Source organism: Cupressus sempervirens, chromosome 11 (assembly GCF_028749045.1).
Source record: "Cupressus sempervirens isolate cs-2001-9-10 chromosome 11, ASM2874904v1, whole genome shotgun sequence".
Taxonomy (NCBI): Eukaryota; Viridiplantae; Streptophyta; class Pinopsida; order Cupressales; family Cupressaceae; genus Cupressus; species Cupressus sempervirens.
The window spans coordinates 717058514-717077254 of NC_143128.1; the positions used below are offsets into that span (position 1 = coordinate 717058514).

At 36.3% G+C, this 18741-nt stretch overlaps 1 pseudogene across 1 annotated transcript in view; it reads right to left on the reverse strand.

Annotated features, from left to right (window-relative positions):
- The window catches only part of LOC149531684 (lysine--tRNA ligase-like), a 61240-nt pseudogene extending 43118 nt beyond the window's left edge, over positions 1-18122 (reverse strand). The window contains exons 1-10 of the transcript XR_016358479.1: positions 17740-18122; positions 17248-17333; positions 9146-9270; positions 8981-9061; positions 8565-8690; positions 8174-8456; positions 7896-7992; positions 7615-7771; positions 2990-3133; positions 2652-2720 (exon numbers count right to left, since the gene is read on the reverse strand). The product of XR_016358479.1 is annotated as a lysine--tRNA ligase-like (transcript). The remainder of the gene's footprint in view (positions 1-2651; positions 2721-2989; positions 3134-7614; positions 7772-7895; positions 7993-8173; positions 8457-8564; positions 8691-8980; positions 9062-9145; positions 9271-17247; positions 17334-17739) is intronic.
- Between the last annotated feature and the right edge of the window lie 619 nt (positions 18123-18741).

Sequence of the window (18741 nt, forward strand, 5' to 3'; positions counted from 1 at the left end):
CTCTCAAGCCGAGGATGAGACAAAGGTGATCCAGAGCATGTCTCTGCCTAAGTCATTGTTTGCACCACCTCTATTACCAACGACAGCACACTTGACACCTACCACTGCCACTCCTTCCATTCCACCATTCGGACAAAGGAAGCCACAAATTGTTATGACACCTACTCCGGAGCCGCCCACAGAGATTGAGCAGGTGATGGGGACAGAGATAGTTGAAGTGCCCTCCTAGGTAGCTTAGAGTCAGATAGTCAACCTTGTCCTTGACCAGACTAGACTAGATCTAGCAGAAGGTGAGATGGAAATCCACCAGGCAAAGGCAAATGAGAGCGATTTTCTGAGCCCCAGGACAGATTAGAGGTCATTGGCACCAAGGCGGTCGTGACCATTGCTTCTCCCCTATTGTCTGAACTAGAAAGCATGGCGCAATCAACCCAACCAGAGATGGCGGATGTCCAAGTGATGGACCAAGCCAGTATGTTCCTGAGACACCAATTCCGACTCACTCCTACTGACGTCAGTCCCCATGACAGGAAGTGGGTCTGAGCAAAGCACCAGCAACAACTTAGAAGGAGAGTCCACTATCTGAGGATGCACCCGATGAGGAGGTTGCACCAAAAGTGTAAGTTGTTGTCGTAGGAAGTATGGAAGTTGAGTCAGATCAGCAGATTGGGCAGAGGATGAGGACAGATTTTCCTATGGGTCGGATGAGGAGAGATCCAAGGCATACATCAGAGCTCTGAAGAATGTGTTGGAAAGAGGTCTGATGATTGGACATCATGCCTTGACTAGAACACGGGAACTACAGCTGATCCAGGCCTACATCAGGCGAACATGCCCCGAGCAATTCCACTCTTGCTTTGAGGCAAGACGATGACCAACAGTAGAGACACCAGAGATGCTTGCAGATTGTGCCACAGAACTCGAGTTGGGACCAGTCACCAACACAATGGAGAGGCTCGCACATGAGTTAGTAGCGGCATACAAGGACACCTACTATGCTCAGCGGCGTGCAAAGGCCGACAGAGTGGTAGCTAAGAGGTCCAGAGAGATTGAGGCAAAGGCTCGAGAGGAGCTAGCTACTCATTTGGCTAGCCAACAGGCACCTTGGGCCGCAGAGCGAGCAGTGTTGTTACAAGATAAGGAGCAAGCAGAAAAGGGGTTAGAAGAGGCTAAAGCAGCCTATAAACAAAGGGAAGCTCAGGCCATGGAAGTCGGACTCTTATTGGAAGAGGTCGTAGAGGTCAACACAAGGACTCAAAAGGATTTGCGCATCCACACGGATCAGATCTACGAGTAGCGCCAATTGCTGAACACCCCAGGGACGCAATCTTCCTATTAGTCTCTATTTTCTTGATATATTTGTATAGATGTCTCCTATTTTGTAAGTTTTCTTGATATATTCATATAGCTGTCTTCTATTTTGTAAGTTTGAGTCACCAAGAGATGACTTTTCTTTTTAGGAGGATTATGTTGTCGGGAAAACGGGTAGCTAGACAGTTGGTCTGTCCGAGGAAGTTACATGGATGTGACGATTTGTCTCGCATCCCCTTGGGCACTATAGATATGTACTCTCTCAAAATGAGACACGCTTGTATGAAGAAAACTTGTATATAGCAAGGAGTTGACGAATACAATGCTGTTATATTCTCTTTATATCCATTGTTGAGTACCTTACTTATGTGTGCAATTAATCTCTGTTAACCCACGAGGGAAAACAGGCAGCAAGTGTTGGTTTTATTGCTCGACCCACGAACCAAATTCGCCATTATGATAATAAGTTAACAGTAACAGGACAAATAAAGGGAGTGGAACATTTATTTGGACATGCAGTTTTTGTAAGTGGAAGAAAACTAGCACCTACAGCAGTTTAAATGCCCATTCTATGTCATTTTCCACCACAGAATCAAAATACATGTAGGACCAGATAAGAAAGGATTACCACCTCATCAAAAAGCAGGATTTATTAGAGAAAGAGGAAGCGTATGCAAGAGCCCGACGTGACACAAACCATCCTTTGTTGAAAGGAAAAGGAGGTAGATAAAGGCCCCCAACTTCTCCATCTCATAGTGATTTTTCTGATGTTGCAGATAGCCACCCATTCTTGGGCAGAATTGAAGAACCTATTACTACGAAGAGAGGCAATGGGCTGTCAGAGAGAGCATTTAAGAATGATGCTAGAGAGATTGCAAATCAACCTGTCGCAAGATGTGCATATTGAAAGGTAGATATGTTAAAACATTGCAAGTGAAAAAATCAAATCACTCCAGCTGCCTAAAGACTTTGCAGAAACTTGCTTTAGATGATAGACAATGGTATTTGACAATTAATTGACAAGTATCTATGCCTTCCTTCAAAATTAGGTTAGAATCTAGAATGAGAAATATATTCTCATTGTATATAAAAATTAACGCACTCTAAGAGTAATTAAAAGACAAATACTACTAAATAATATACAGAGCAAGAGAGAATTGAATTTGATAGCTTATATTATCATGCAATCCCAACATTGTCAAGCAAAATAAATATGCAGCCAAATTTTACTGGTATTCACCAACACAGAGTATAAGTCAAAAAATCAATGATTCTCAAGGTAACGTAGTAAATTAAGGCAATGATTACAGAAGCAAGCTGGTCGGAGAAAACTTGTTTACCTTCAACTGATCTGCGAAGCGCTGACGCTGGACAACAGGGTCATTCAGTTCAGTATATGCACTGCACAACTGCAAAAGACAAATATAACATTTCTTATAGGAAAGACATAAAAGCAAGCTTCAAACCTAAGCATATGCAGCTAGTTTGTAGAATTCCGTCATTAGATAAACATGCAAGGGTTAAACAAAATGCAAAAGTATGACCATTAATTCTTGTGTACTTCGAGAATTAATTTTTTTCTCATCTCATTTATAGCACCTGATGACCATCCACACACTATAAATGAAATCTATTAATTATTGAACCAAAATTCAAACTAAGCAGCTGGCTGAAATACCTCGTGCTTATTCACAAACAGTTCAAATCACTCAGTTAATTCCGGTCTGTGTCTGTGCCACTTTGCAAGGGGACTCATGATCTGGGGATGATTGATGATGAATGAAGGATTCACACACATTTCCTCCAAGAAATGTCCAACAAGCTGCCAATTCATTTATAAACGGATCAAAATTTCTGGTTCACCCATGATTATAGCAAAGCTTAACATTGATAAGTAGGAGATATTTTCCACAGCAAGTCAAATTGTGATATTGGTACACAGTTAAATCCTGATAGCACTATCACAAAGCTCAATATTCCATAATTGAATTATAACAACCTTATTACATGCAACTAAAATTTACTGTATACCCAAGAAACCAACTTATGTGAGACAGACAAGACTGAACTGATCCACAAAATCCATAACAGTCTAGATCGTCTTAAAAATCATATAATAAGAACGACATTTATGAGAGGTATTAATAGGTATGAAAATCAAAAAGGAAAATTAGCATTTCAAGTTTTCCTTGTCCGATTGAAATATCTTAAAAGCCTTTAATGGCACTCTTGGGATTAATAATGAGCATTATTGTTCTTGTACAGAATAGTGAACCATTGTTGACCTTAAACAAATAAATATGTGCATTCCATTATTGCAATTAGCATAACTTTTTCTTGCAAAAGTTCAGTTTTAGAACATTATAAACAATTAATTCCTAATCCTAGAACTGAGTTTGAGACAACTTCAATTGATCAAATAAGAATAATTTTCATTAAATAAAATTCTCAAATCCATTCCATACATCAATGCAAGGCTTTTCAATCATTCAATAATAAGCGTCTACGAAAAAAATTGCATCCACAAGCAAGACCATATGCTTATGGACTAAATTTCATTTGAATTCTTAATTGGATAGCATCAACTAAAGTTGCTAATGATACTACTCATAGTGTTTATCCAGCATTTCCCTACTCCTCTTAACATATTAGTGTTGTAGATAACCTAGAATAAGAAACAACAAAACTCTAGAAATATCCTGTGATTTTCCACCCCGTCTATCTTCAGTAACATCAAATTCCATTCCGGTATCTTTTAATTCATGAAATAGTCATCATCAATCTATTTGAAGCAGCTAACTCCTGCATAACACTAACATATCTGTTCTTGTATGTGGACTATTGATTTTCACCAGATTTATGAAATGATAAATTAACCCGCAATCTATACATATTATGTTACCAGGTACACTGCAGTGGGCTCTGGATCCTGTACTGAACTGCTCCAAGTACTGGTTCTCCAACAGGAGTAACCAAGTTCGCCCAAGGTCCTACACAAGCACCCCAAGTTCACGATATACAAAAATGTGCCAAATACCTGAATTTGCCCTTAAGACATAAAATTGTGATAATAGCTGTTCCCAGTGTTTTTTCACTTTTTTAGTGTGATTTGAGGGCATTAAAATGTGTAGTGGTAATTGTTTCAGTTGAGTAAAGTTGAAATGCTTCTATGCAGTGTTTTCTGTGTTATCCACAAAGGTTCAGTTTTGACTGCCAGAAAGAACTGCTGTCAAACCTATACAAGGCAATATTATCGTCTCTAAGTAGTATATCTTAGTTGGGTACTTGAGTACATTCTTGATCCATATTATTTGGTTCACATTTAGCATTGTTGCTCAGGCTACATTTGTGATCAGAACTTCACATTACTTCACAAGCAATTTTTTTTTCCAGTTTTTTGTGGTTCGTTTTCAAGAATTTTCTCAGAACCCGACACCCTTTTTTTGTACCCACATTTTTCAGTTCATGAATGTGTGCTCCTGTTTTGCTGGGCAGTATTTTGCAGAAGGGTTTCTGACCTTTTTTAGCCCATGCACGGAGCATTTTTTTTGTGTTTTTGGCAGAAATTGAAGGGATTTTTGGGCCGTGTCAATTTTATGTGAGGGCTGTTTTTCTGGTGCCCAGACCTACTCTAATTCTGATTTTTGTCCACATTCATTCTGTCTGACGTCATTGTTTTTATGTATTTGGCGGCTACATTTTGCAAGTATAAACCCACAACTTCTGGTATCTATGGTCAAAAGTGAAGGAACCAGTGTTTTCCAGCAGAATATGAGTTTTCTTGGAGCCACCGTGTAATTTCAAACACATTTATTATTCGGCCATTGCCGCAGTTTCAACTCTCAAATTTGTGACCACAATCTTTTTCCACTCTGCAAATTCTGGGGTTTTTTACTGCCTCTTTAATATTTTATAGACCCTGTTTAGCTCGCGTTTTCTTCTGTTCATTTTTTATTTTCAGGTCGTCATTCTTCAGCATGTGATTGACAGACAAAGACGTTTTTTCTGTCAGCATGGATTTTCTGGGAAAACTCTACAATTTTGGCCAATAAAATTCTCTGGTTTTGGCCCTAAAACCCTATAAATCCATTTGGATCCATTCGGATTAAGTAGACAAAGTTCTACACTCTTTTTGGAAAAAGGGTCTTAAATATATTTTTCCCTTGAAAAAAAATCTGTTGTTTTCATAATTTTTTTCCTTCAAAAGAATGCTAGAGGACTTATAATGTTTTCCTCAAAAATTAAGTATTTGCTGCCATATGACCTGGTCAAGGTTTCTGCAGTTCAGGAGGGTTCCTTGCTTTTGTTGAGTTTTCCTATGCTGATCCATATCTCAGATTTGTGTCAACCTTAGTTATCGGATTCAGCCCTGGAGCTTGGTCCAGATCCGGATTCGTCTGGGTTCGGATTCGTGCTTGGGTCTGGATCCGGGTTCGGATTCGTGCTTGGGTCCCTGATTGGGACTGTGGACCATAAAAGTGTTTCAAATTAAATTAAAATATCATTTTTTAATATTTTCAATGTATAATTTTCTTTACAATATTAACATTGATTAATGAGTGAGTATTTAATGTTTATCTTTGACATTTGGCATTGATCAATGATCAAGTAACATTGATATATTCATACTATGAAATGAATTCGTAAGTTAGTTTTACAACTATGCATGTTTATCTTTTTTTTGCATATATATATATATATATATATACTCACGAACCCACCCACGAACCCAAATGGGAAAAAAAATTTGCCTGAACACACAAACCCGAACCCGTGCTTGAACCTGAATCGGCAACTTAGGTGTCAACTAGTCATTAGTTTTACAAATATGGATGTTTATCTTTATATATGTATACTCACGAACCCAAATGGGAAATTTTTTTGCCTGAACCCACGAACCCGAACCCCGAACCCGAATCCGTCCTCGAACCCGAATCGGCAACTTAGGTGTCAACTATTCATCTAGTTCCGATTGATTTCTCACCTCAAAAATTCTGTTCTATTTTGATTAATTTTTCACCCCGAAATTCGGGTTTGGTTTCTATAATTCATGAAGTTAATGTGGGAAGTTATGTCGGGAATTCCTATTTTCAGATTTTTACCATTTTTTTCCAAAAAAAACAATGTTTTATTAACTTCAAATCATATGGTTTCTTGCAGTCTATTATGGAGCATCTTGCTCTTCTGCAATAGTTTGGAGGAGTGCCGATTTTTCCTCAAAATCGTGGCAGCTGTTCTCAATGTGTGCCTCTGTCTACAAGGAAGGACAATTTTGTTATCCAATATCAGGTTGGACTTCTTGTGATGATTTTTGGTCAGAGGTTTTGCAGATTCTGAAGGAATAGTGGTAAACTCATTTCAGTGGCAGGCTCTTGCCTTTTGTTGCAGACCATTCTAAAGAAGGGGGCAGACTTCTCTGTTTTTGCTGCTCTAGGTTGTTGACATTTGCAAATCCAAGGAGTATCAGCAGCAACAGAATGTTCTGAAGAATTTATGGCCACTAGATATGTACAGTCTTTTGAAGGCTAGTTGATACAATCACCATTAAGTAATGGTATTAGAATATTTTTAGTATCGTAGGTTCTCGCTATTTTTAGCCTGTTATTCTAGAATCTTTGTTAATAGTCATTTAAGCTTTATTTTAAGTTGTCTTAATTTGGTTTATTTTTAGGCTTCTTTATTTGGACAACTCTTCTTTTTAGTTAACATTTTTTTACCATCTGTAAACAACTATTTATTTGTGTGTACTATTAATACAATTCATTCCACTTTTTAAAGTTTCAATTATGAGGCGATCGAGGGGGCTTCAACTGTTTAGATCCTTTCTTGCTTTATGACCTAAGGCTTCATTTGGTTTTTATTGCTCATCAGTGTATTCCGAGGCTTGTGATTTCAGAAGTCCTTCACAACCATTGTTTGGGCAAAATTTGATGAAATTTGTGGTCTACTGTCCGAAGCAAAGGCAGCATTAAAAAAATTCCTAGGATTTAAGTGTAAGAAAAACCACTTGAAAGAAAATTGCATTCTGATATATAGCTAACAAACACCAGATTCTGAACTAGAATGGCTAAAGATTCCAAACTATTTAGTGGCCTGGCATGGAAGCAGAAGCCTTATATTAGACAACTGCAAGCTTCTCTATATACAAATTTGAGAAAAGCATATAGTTACTTGGGTAATTATATTCATCATCACAAAATGATTGGAAACAAGAAAGGAAAACATAACATAGAAATAGCAAGACCAGAATCTGAATAAATACCATAGAACTTTCAAAGGATTATATTCAATGCATCAACTGACCTTGTCAAGCAAACGAGTCGTTGTTAGTGGAGGGGGACATTTCACATCAAACTTCTCACAAGCAGCTATAAGATACTTGACTGCCTCATCAGATGACAGGTCTTTAGGAATGTTGAGACCAGCAACTTCTTCTAACCCCTCGATCATATCTATCCTCCTGAAGTTAAAAAGATAAGGCTTGCTTTCAAAGTATCAAATCATCTCAAGTAAATAGTCTAAACAATAACCAATATATATACAACAAAACAAATCATTAGATAATATCACAACCAAAAACTCACTTGAAGGGAGGAGTGAAATCAATTTCAATGGGATCCTTATCCACACCATTAGCATGATATTTGATTTTATAGCCACCAGTTAATTCCTTGACTATTCCTGATAATTGGAAAGCAAGAAACAATTAATCTTAAGATATCGAAGATTTGATTGTATATGAAAGTAGAAACTGACTATCCCCAACTCATCATGTTCAATTCACTTTATGTGAAGAAAAATATTTCAGAAAACCATAAAATTGATGGTTGGTTAGTTTGATAAATAACATTGTTGTCCTAACCAGATAGCAATTGCTCTGTGAGTTTCATCAAGTCATTATAGTCCGCATAAGCCATGTAGAATTCACAGGTGGGGAACTCAGGGTTATGAGTCAGATCTATGCCCTCGTTTCGAAATTGCTTTCCAATTTCATATACTCGATCCAAGCCACCTACAATAAGTTGTTTCAAGTAAAGCTCTGGAGCAATACGCATGTATAACCTCATATCAAGTTCATTAATGTAAGTAACAAACGGCCTTGCAGCAGCTCCACCAGCTATCATATTCATCATAGGTGTCTCCACCTGAATATCAAATTTGGCTTCAGGTGGCAAAATCAAGCAATAAACAACAGTAATGAAATAAATAAAAAATTATATAACTAATATGAGCAAATTAGGCAAGATCAATACCTCCAGAAAGTTAAGCCTGTCAAGAAACTGCCGTACATAAGATATTATCCTTGATCTTGTTATGAATATATTTCTAACCTCTGAATTAACCATCAAATCAAGATAGCGTTACCGATATCTTGTTTCCTGTCACTCAAAATTAAAAGATAATCAAGAGACAACTTCACCAGAACACTGCAACGTTTGAGAATAGTGGGATTTTTGTAGTTCTCTTCATGTGGATCAATCAGAACATAAGACAATATTTATTGGTTTTCAAGGACTTTAAATAAGAAGCCAAACAGAATAATAAGAAATTAGAGTGTGTGTCATTCCAACAACCTACTAGCTCATAAGAAACAACCTCTAGCAGTGTGAATATGTATTCAAGCAATTAAAGGTTCTCAAGCACATTCACATAAAAAGAAATAAGATACCTGATCTTTCAGGACATATTTTTCAGGGTTTCTGGTCTGACCAGGACATCATACGCCAACAATTTTATCTCCCTCACTTTCCTGCATGTTGATCAAGAACATTAGATTTGGGGGTGAAAGCCTCTTGATTTGTAGGTAATAAAATCCTTGGAGTAATTATTAAACCTTTTCCTGAGCACGATCATCCTTAACCCTCTCCTGAGCTCTTTGTCTTGGCATCATGTGTAAGCAAGGTGATAGAACCTCCAAAGACTTAGGAAATATACTAAGCTCACCCATTTTACTTTTGCCTGAAGCACAACATCAACAATCCATCTTACCAAGACTATTAACAATAGAATCACACTGAAACACATTGTATGATATTATACTTGGAATCAAGAAAGTCAGGAAAATAAATGCTAAATATTAATGTAAAATTTCAATACTTTCCAATATTTTGAAATTCATACTGTGTATCCTAGATTAAATTCTAAGTATATACGATACTTCTTATGATCAAAGAACTAAGCAAAATGGAGAAGAAAAAACTCTATAATCACAACAATCAGATTCATGAAGATCCCATACATAAATATAAAGTAATGCTTCACAAGGACACATCCCCTGTGTTTTTAGCTTTGTCCCTTACAAAGAACATTCTGGGGACTCCGGGACACACCAGAAACATCTCCATACCCTATCAGTCCCCAAAATTGAGATCATCCCCAAAATGCAAAAAAAATGCAGTCCTCCCCAGCAGCCCAGTCATGATTCAACACAGGGATGGTTGGGCCTCCACACCGCTTCAAACAAAACCTAAACCTATTTCTCATTTTGACATTTACAAACTTTGTTGATGAGCAGCAAGTGAAATACAACAGTTGATAAGAGGAGTTAGGGCGTCAAATCCACTACATTAAAGATAAGTTTTCTTTGTCGTACTTTAGTTATTTTCAATTAAATCAAAAAAATTAAGACATGGGAAGGGCAAATTGAATTCACTTTTCCTTTTATAACTTGCAGCTTTCTTTGAAACTCTCAACCAACAAAAATCATAGTATGCAGTTAGAATACTGAAAATGAGGAGGTTGAGATTAAAATGGAAGAAAGAGATAGACCTAGAACTTAGAGGTAGAACTCATAAGAAATATGGCAGCCACTGAAGGTTCCTCAACGAAGGAGTGTACCAAGGCCAGCTAGTTCAAATCCATTTAAATTTTTTTCCAAACTGCTTAAAACCTATGCAAAATGCCATGTAACCCCTAGAAACCTCTATAGCAATTCATAACACGAGTTGATAAGCATAACAAATAACAAATGTCCCCCAAAGGATATAAGGGCAGCTATCCTTGAGATTATTGTTATATTTCATTTATAGGTAGTAAAATGTTGAATAGTTGTGAAGCTATAACCCATCTGAAAAAGATTGAGACATATAGATTGCATATGGAGGGGCAAACCAAAAAGACAGGGATATCCATTGGAGAGTTTGCATCCTAGTGTGACATTGCCTACAAGATATGCAATCTGCCTCAACATATCATCATAGCATTATCTGCATTTCCTCTACCACAACCCATCTTGACAATAGTTCCTACAAGATTGTAACCTTCTTCAAGTTATAGGTCAGATTTCAGATCTGCCACCTTACAACCAATCCAATAAGGTTCTCCCCGATCCAATCTGCAATAAAGAACTCGCTCTAATACAACCTGACACAGGGAAAATGAAAGGAAGGGAAAGAGGTGGAATAAACTCAACTTGAACCTTCCAATAAACCCCTCCTCAGAGTTACACACAGAAGCATCATACAGAAATTCAATTAAACAACAGTGAACACGAGGCCAGATGCAGCATATTCATAGGTGTAATTATTTAACATTGCATACAAAACAGCAGCACGCCCGACTGTGAGGCCTTCCAGGTTGCAGCCTTATACACAATAAGAATTACAATTTAGAGTCCAAGCTTGCATCTTCAATCTTCTAGTCTTTCTCTAGGAATGCTACCTTCCTACATCTAAGGCACAAGTCTGCTAGTCAAGCATTTAATTACAATTTAGGTCCAGCCTTAAGGAGTAAATCAAAACCCAAGCAAAGGAGAACATAAGATCACACGCACTTAAGGGGTCCACACGTGTGTTAGGAGTTGGGCCCAAAATGCGCAAGATGCCACGCAAGCATAGGAAATCATGCCAAATGAAACGGCATGCCTTGCTGGAAGAAAACTGTTTGAAACAAAGATCGCAAAGAACGACACAAAACTTGAGAGATATAAAACATTAGAACTTGCGCACTTAGAACAAGGATCTAGGATAGGTCTTCAACATGACATCAACTGCCCACAACATGAAACCAGAAGTAGCAACAGCGACTCCGCGAACAGCAGACTAGTACAAAAAATAAGAAATACTTTTACTTGATACAAGATTGCTCAAAGACCCAAGATGCTCCTACATTAGACACCTGGGATTAATAAAGAACTGGTGTCCACATTAGGCATCCCTAATAGTCTGACTTGAATCATAAAAATCCAACTCAGCTTGTGTAATCCATGAATTGTCTTCAGCGGGCTTATCTTTCCACTGAACTAGGTATTCCATGCAGTCTTTTCCTCTCATACTCTTGTTTATTCTACTATTCAAGATCATCTCAATGCTATTTGCCTTGTTCTTAGGATAATCCAAGTTGTCTGTCGATTCATCATCATTAAAGAATGTCCATACTCGTTGTCCGATGTGTGCCACATAATCTTTAGATTCTATGTTCATTTTGGTTGCTCTGCGCAAGTTGTTAATTCCTTGTAACTTTGACAAAACAAGTGTTCTGATTTTCAGATCAGTCTGATCTAGATGCATGAGTTCCCCTAAGTATTGGTCACTAGAACATATTGTCCCCTCTAGACAGATTGGCATTTTCTTTGTGGCTTTTATAAGCCTTCTTATTTACTAATGTGGTTAGTTAGTTACTAACTATTAGTAATCTTGGAATGGGCACCAATCTTGAGGAAACAACTATGTTGTTAAATAGGCCAACCTAGAGAGGGACATGTCCATTCAATGAACATGCCCCTTGAGTTAGGTATAAGGGGGGCCAAATTGCAGATTAGAAGACACACCGAAATCTATAATTTTTCTCTTCTAGCAATCTGCCCGATTAGAATCACCTATACAAATGTAAATATTTGCAGAAGATCCATGACCTTAACACAAGTGGTATAAGTACCACGGGTTTCTTAGGAAACTCTTCCAATGGATATTCTCCATCCTCCCTCACCTTCTAGATGTCCTCCTTCACTGGTGCCTTCTTATTATACAGAGTATGATCCCTTAATTATACTCTTCATTTTGTTTACATCTGCAATTAGGCTCTGATAACACGTTGAATTCCGAGGATCACTTGCAAATGTAATAGCACTACCATGCTTTTTGGTATGTGTGTTTCAAATGCAACCTCTTAGATTTATATTGAGAGTGGGGCACAAATAGACATGTCCCTTCATGCGACATGTCTATTCATGAATCAGATAAATAATAGAATAAAAAAATTAATCATATATATATATATAACCTTATATCTCAAATATATTAAAAAAACACATATATAATAGATTTATCCTATTGAAGCTACAAGCATTAAAATCTCCAACTAAACATCTCAACAAATTACCCAAACTCTTGTTCACAACCTTAGTTTGCCCATCTGTTTGTGGTTGAAATGTAGAACTAAACTTCAGCCCATTATTCATCTTCTTCCAAAGTGTCTTCCAAAAATAACCGATAAACTTAGTATCTCTATTTAAAACAATATTTTTAGGCAAACCTTTCAATCTTATTACCTACTTAAAGAATAATTCATCCGTATGTACTACATCAGATGTCTTCTTACAAGGTATGAAATGAACCATCTTTTAAAATTTGTCAACTACTACAAAAATAGAATCATTACCTCTTGGAGTTCTAGACAAACCAAGAACAAAGTTCATACTGATGTCTTCCCAAGACTTATCAGGTTCAGGCAATAGTTAAAAAAATCCCAAATTCTAATTAGTTCCTTTTGTTTGACAAACTCTGCAACTCCTAACCATTGTTTGCACAACCTTATAGATATGCGGCCAAAAGAATCTACCAAAAATCAACTTTATTGTCTTATCAAACCCAAAATGTCTAGCAAGTCTGCCACTATGCTTCTCCTTCATGATGTTCTCTCTCATAGATCCTCTGGGGATGCACAACTGAATTCCCTTAACATATCTTCCTAAATGAAATAATCAATCCACTTATCACTTATCATCTGTTCTTTACAAACTTTCCAAGGATCTACAAAATCAAGATCAATTTCATACAAATACTTCAAATCATCAAAGCCACATACTTAACTCTCATCTCTGTCAATAAATTCCTTCTACTTACTGCATCAACAAAATATTTGACTGTCAACTCTTATGTTTCAAAGAGAAAGAGAAGTTCTGCAAAAACTTAACCCACTTCATATGTCTCTAATTCAACTTATTCTAACCCCCCAAACACTACAAAGCTTTATGGAAATTATACAACACAAAATCTTTAGGCATCAAATAATGTCTCCATTTCTTCAAAGCTTGAATAATAGCAACGAAGTCTTGATCATAAATTGAATATTTTCTTTTAGCATCATTCAACTTCTCACTAAAGAAAGCTACAAGTTTTCCCTCTTGACTCAAAACAACTCCAATAGCACTTCCACTAGCATCACAATGAACTTGAAAGACTTTACTTGTTATTTTGATTGGTTTTTCTAGTTCTTTTATCATTTCCAGCCTCTGTACGGCCATGTACAGCCTGGAAATGATGTATTATTGATATGGTTAAGTAGGAAAATGAATAATCCTTCTATTTCTTTTGGTTTGAGTTAATTTCATGCAGATTTGAGAAAGTTGTGAGCATTCTATAGATAATAATTTTCAGATTTTCAGAATACAATCATATTGAAGCAATGTTTACGATTACTTAATGGATCTTAAAGGGATGAATCTTATATTTCTGGAAACAGGGATGAATGAGCTTTCTAATGCAATTGTTTTGATATGTTTTTGTTAAGTTTTGTAAAAGTTATGACAGTTTTAGTGAAAACAGGTTTTTAACCCTCTTCAATGGAGTCACAGAAAATAGGTCTCAGTGTAGAGACCATAACTTTGGATTCTACCGTTGGATGTTTCTGAGTTTTGGATATGTTGTTGGGGACCAAACTGTGCCTAAATTGGATGGTTGGATTGAATAAATAAGATTGGGTTTGAAAGTTGTGAATCTCTGTGTGTAGATCTATCTAGAATGGCATAATTGAAGAATATATTTTCAAGATTGATTTGTTTTTGATAATGGTAATTTGATTGATGTTGTATTGGGAAACATATATTAATGTCTCTATAATATTGAAGACATTGTGTTGATGATTGAACTCTATGGTTTATTAGGGGATCTTTGTTGGAATCCCATGAAGCTCTGCATCAACAGTAGGATCCACATGTCTACTATGTATCATGGCTAAAGAAATACTTGGCCAACAAATTAATCCATGTAAAGAATTACCCCTACTTGATGATGAGGGTAAACTCGTCCTAAAACCAAAAAGGGTCCTCAACATGAGGGAGAATAAGTGGAGAAATAAGACCAATTTAGAATATCTCATTAAATAGAAAGGCTTGCTTGAGGTAAAATGCAACTTGGGAAGGAGCAAATATTTTTTAGCACCCAAACCTTAAATTGCTCAAGGACAAGCATAATTAGGAGTGGCAGACTGTAATAGCCCTTACTTGTACTAAGTATTTAATAAATAAACCAATTCACGGAATATATTAATTAAATATATATTTTATCCAACATCAATGTGTCATTAATAGAATAACTAAATAAGTAAAATAAATATTAAATGATTATATTGTATATCTATATATATTCAAATAAACAAATAATTTTTAATTATATAAAGCTAATAATTATTAGATACTAAATAATAATTAATAAATAGATAACTATCTATACCGTCAACACTAGGTATATATATCGTTGACAATAGCAATGAGACTCTTGCACAGTCTGATGACTCTGCAAGGCCACATAGGAGGTAGACCGTGCAAACACAATTATTCTAGAGAGTTAATAAAAATGAAACAATTGCAATTCAATTGCTGATGTGAACGACACTATTGATATTCATTAAGGAAATCGTAATTGATATTACCCAAGTAATCAATAATCTAAATCGGTTGTAGTACAATGATAAGAGCACTCTAATATCGACTAATATAGATTTAGTAAGAAGATCATGTTGGCAAGTGAATCCAAGGCGATTGTACAGATTTTGTCATTGATGGCAATATACATCATTGGTATACTCACCAGTGTTGGTAATAAGTTTTAGTATGTCAAGAATGTGAAAAATGCATGAGTACGGGAAAGGAATATAGAGCACAGTTGGGCAGTCTCATTCAGTGACGACAAAGGATTTTCTCAGATGGGTCTATAACTTCTAGAAGATAGTTGGTGTTAGTATGTGATGCACTGAGTTACAATGGTGTAAATTGGCACGTGTTTGAGAAGAAAATGTTACAGGACAGTTTTGTTGATCGGGCAATTTGGCTTAGTAAATTGAATTGACTTGGCAATTCAATTACTCGGCATTATTGGGCCGACATATCAGGACTTCTCTTGGATGGCACAGTTTAATATTGTATATCGATGAGTGTATGAACACGTTTTGTAAAGCCTTCTCAAAGATAACTAGAATAGAAAATCAAGTGGTATAAAGGAAAGCAATTTGTATCTGAGAATATGAGATACAAATGTAATACTATTGTGATGTGCCAGCCTTGATGCTGGATGTCAAAACAGAGAAGATGTGAACTTCATTGGAACTAATCAAGCATTGAGATGCTATGTATAGTTCAAGCTTTTGATATAATACTTTATTGTATTGGACAGTGGGTCCTTGAAAGTGGCTATAACCTTCATCCTCAAGCAGTGAACTCCCATTTTGTTCTCTCAACTCCTAACAGGGTTGCAGACCTTTAACAGAATCTAGTTTCTTAATAGGTTCAGTCTACTAACAGGGACATTTTCAGATTGGTGCATTATCTTGTGAGTTCAATCCCCATTGGGGTTTTCCCTTGCCCAAGGTTTCCTCGAGAACAAATCATGGTGTAATGAATTCTCTTGTTGTATATGCTTTACTTTCATGCTTTGTCATTTCCGTTATTGTAAGGTATTGTGGTGAAAAGTTTAATTTGATTAAAAGTGTTGCAACACTGATTCCCCCCGCCAGTGTTGATTGATCCGAACAGGCCAAGCTGTTAGCATGATAACGGAACAGTGCGATCCAAATACAGCAGTACCATTTGATATTAATGTGGCTAGTAATCATTTAATAGCAGTCTCTCACACACATACATATACACACAATTAATCTGAATTGTTAATGAAACTATAACATATAATTAGACTCAGATGCTATTATAGCTTGACTTATGAGAGGGGAAAGAGGGGCAGTCTAAATCCAATAGGGTAGCTCCCAAGATAGGGTAGGGATTAGCGTTATCTTTAGCCCTGAGGGCTTAATCCCAAAACAGGTTCAAGGCTGAATCTATAAACTTTTAGGGAGCCTATCAATGGTCTTTAACCACTTCGGGAACTGCCTCCAATGTCTTATCCCTTCTCGAGAATTGAAGGATTATTAGTTCTGTCCCATAATATACATTAAAAAATGGTCAATTTTAATATTCATTGCCAATTTCATATGTTGTATGACTATAAACAATATTTGCTAAATTATCTTAAATGAAAATCTGGTAGTGACTGCGCTTTCACTTAGCAGGCGACATTACAGTTCCCTGGTGGGTATGTTACATATACCTTCATATGGTTTTTTGTCATTATTTACTCCAGCTTTCTTTAAATAAACCATATGGCAAATATGCCTGATAAAAATATACAAGTCAATAAAAACCATTGTGTATTGAACCATGTTGAAAAAACACATACTAGAGTACGAATCTGTGGCTTACAAAAACAAAATGGGCTATGCAACTGAATGCATATAAATGAGATTCTGTCATCGTTCCTTTAATTGAAAATGTAAAAAGCTGTGATTGTAATACTCCTATCACATTTAATGTCACTAAAGCAGAAACCTTACTTTATTGTTGTCTAAAATTTTCACATAGGCACAGAAAGTTTATTGCATTGATGAAAATTCAACCAAAATATTGGCCTCAATAAAATGTGACTCAATTAACTAAGGAGAACCACACACCTGGAAATCCACGAATGCCAACAATATCACCACGCTTTACACCAGCATGGAGCTTAACAAATTGAGCCTCTTCCATTCCTGAATTCCTGAAAACAGTAACACGTTATGTGTGTCAATACAAAATGAAGGGGTATATCCAATGCTAAGATGAATTCGAAGATAGAAATTTTAATTTCAAGATTGAATTCACAATCAATCAATTACTTGAAAAAAATATTGAACAAAAAATCAATGCTGATTAAAATATGAGAAATCCCATATGTGGAATCTCCAATATCTTTGAGATGAAATAGATTAACCATAGATGAACTAGAATATGGTCAAACTAAAATTTTCTAGGACATAAGAACCCGGACCATTATTTGTGTAAACATAATCACAAAAACTTATTCATTCCAATAAACTCTGGTTGACTTTTCAGCAATACATTTGGCACATCAAATTTGTGAAGGACAAAGCAATCTGATAATACAAGACTCAATATCACTGTACAGATAAGAGCTTGGATACAGCGCCCTAGCAAGGTGGAGGCGGAAGGGGAAGCAGAAGCAGATGGGCAAGGATGCTGATTCTGATCTGAACTGTGCATCCACAGCATATCCAGAGGCTCCTCTCGGGGAGCATCCATAGGGCACCCAGGCACTTCCGCTAGCATCTGCAGGTCCCATTTGGCAAAAACGTGATTTTCAAACAAAATACAATTTAAAGCTCATTCAAACATGTGCATAACATATTTAATTCCTTTTTTGTTTCAAAACCCTAAAACAGCCATGCAGGGGTCATTCATTCATTTTTCATCTCATTTTGTTTGCAGCTAGGCTCTCTCTTCTCATTTGGGCTCCAATTTGGCATTTTGAAGATGAGGTGATTATTCTCGAAGAGGATTGTTTATGGAGTGCGAGATAGCTTCCACATAGGAGTTGTAAGCATCTAATGTAAGCATTTTATCCCATTCTTGAGCCCTTCAATGAATTTTTTGAGATCTTAATGAATTCTTTCAAGTTTGGGAAGAATTTTTTCTCTTTTTTTTCATTGTTTTTTTAATATTTTTGTATCATTTTCTCACACTTGTATGCTTGATGTTCATTTTTTTTTTTTTCTAATTTAAATTTATTTAATTTCTTATTATAGCAAGAAATTAGATTGTATTGTGCATGAATGGCTGCCACGAGTAGTCAAAGTTCAATGGGAGAACAAGGAGTTTATAGTTTAAAAATTGATGTAGGATCTACATTATGGAGACATACCACAAGATTATCATAGGTTTTAGGAGGTGGCTCATTTCTTTCAAAGTGTAATGTTTGAAGTAGCAAAAGCAAACCATTCGATAGCTCATATTCCCAAGTCAAACTTCACTTTATGGGTTTTGTTGGCCAAGGAATGGGAATGTGCAAAGGCAAAGATGGCAAGGGGATGTCTAATGCACAAATAGCAAGATGTATAAAAGAACAAGAAGTTGTTGAAAAATTGGCTAAAAGATCCAAAAAAAAGTTT